Source organism: Acyrthosiphon pisum, chromosome A1 (genome assembly GCF_005508785.2).
Source record: "Acyrthosiphon pisum isolate AL4f chromosome A1, pea_aphid_22Mar2018_4r6ur, whole genome shotgun sequence".
Lineage (NCBI taxonomy): Eukaryota > Metazoa > Arthropoda > Insecta > Hemiptera > Aphididae > Acyrthosiphon > Acyrthosiphon pisum.
Window position 1 is genome coordinate 123,522,718 of NC_042494.1, and position 807 is coordinate 123,523,524.

Here is an 807-nt window from a genome sequence, read left to right on the forward strand (position 1 = left end):
TATTTTTACAACATTTGATATTCACTCGATTTCTTACGTAACGATTTTCTTATTTTGTTGTAATTAAAAAATGAGTGACTGTAGAAACTTGAAAATTTCACTGAATGTTTATATTAGCATTTTATATATACGATAAAATTTTTAAAATAATTTGACTCTTTTTGAGCTGTTTACGGACATTGTAAGTTTTCAATTTTTTTAGTTTTTTTTTTCTATAAATATCAATAAAGTTTCATCTATTGGGCCAAAAAGTGTAAAAAATTAATACAAAGCTCCTGATATATTGTTACAATATCAGTTGAAAAATATTAAAAATACATAGGCACAATTTTTTTTTATAAGCATTTAAAGATCAAATTTTAATTTGAAAAATTATTTTGTAGTTAAAAATTTATAAAATGTTAAATTTTTGTATCTAAGAATTGAAAATTTAAAACAAGATTCCACGTAAGTAATTAATTCTGTTACCAACAAATCTAAAAAATACATTTACGCAGTTTATTTTTATAGTCATTTTAAGTACAAATTTGGACGAAATTACATATTAAAAACCTAGGATAACTATTTTAGTTATTTTGTTGTGATTGTATAATATTATTCGTGGGTACTTGAAGCTTCTAAAGTATACTATTATATATCTATGATAGTATCACGGTTTTTTGTTGATGTATAACGCGTTATCAGTACCTAATAAATATTATGATATGATTAATTTGGAATTTATATTATAGGTACCTAATATAATATTATGTCTTATACCTAGACTAACATACCGTCTCGCTCAGAATCGTTTTTCTTATACAATGA